Here is a 1,019-nt window from a genome sequence, read left to right as displayed (position 1 = left end):
TGGCCGAGGGAAACTGAGGCACGGCGTGGGCACCTCCCGCGACCCCACGGCCGTGGGGCGTCACGCACCGGGGGTCTCTTCCACCGCAGCGGAACCCGGGGGACGAGAGGAGGCGATCCCGATGTGTGAGGACCCGGGACAAGCGCGGGCAGCCGGGAGCGCGTCCCCCGCGGGCCCGGGCCGTGTCYCCGGCAGGTGGCGGCCGCCGCCCGCCCGCAGCACCGAGGTCGCCGCGTGTCCCGGTTTCCCCCGACCCCTCCCGCCCCCGGTGCAGGTCTCGGTGCACGGACCGAGCCGCCCCCGCGCCCCGGTGCGTGAATTGCCGCCCCCCAGTGCAGCCCCCGCTCAAGCGGSAGAGCCACGGTGCAGCCCCCGGTGTACGGAGCGTCCCTGGGCCCACGGACCGACCCCCGCTGCCGCCCCCGACCCACGGACCGACCCCACTGTGCAGCCCCCGTGCACGGACCGATCTTCCCGATTCACGAACCGCCCCCCGGTGCAGCCCCGGTCCGAGCACAGACTCCCGGTGAAGCCCCCGACCCACGGACCGACCTCGCCCTTGCAGACCCCCGGTGCACGGATCGACCCCCCGATAAACGCGCAGACCACCGGTACAGCCCCCACTCCATGCACAGACCCCCAGTGCAGCCCCCGACCCCCGGTGCAGCCCCGGTTCAACGGACCGACCCCCCTGTGCAGACCCCGGTGCAGGGACCGACCCCCGGAGCGACCCCCGGGGCAGCCCCCATGCAAGAACCGATATCCACCGGTGCAGTCCCCGGCTCACGGACCGATTCCCGGTGCACGAAGCGACCCCCGGAGAGACCCCCGGTGCAAGAACCGAAACCCTCCGGTGCAGCCCCCAGTTCACAGACCGACCCCGATCCCCGGACCGACCCCCTCGGTGCAGCCCCCGGCTCATGGACCGATTCCCGGTGCACGGAGCGACCCCCGGAGAGACCCCCGGTACTAGAACAGAAACCCCTCGGTGCAGCCCCCGGTTCACGGACCGATTCCCG

The sequence above is a fragment of the Malurus melanocephalus genome, unplaced genomic scaffold (assembly GCF_030028575.1).
Source record: "Malurus melanocephalus ecotype Western Australia unplaced genomic scaffold, MMel_1.1 scaffold_1281, whole genome shotgun sequence".
NCBI classification, from domain to species: domain Eukaryota; kingdom Metazoa; phylum Chordata; class Aves; order Passeriformes; family Maluridae; genus Malurus; species Malurus melanocephalus.
This window is presented reverse-complemented; position numbering follows the sequence as displayed.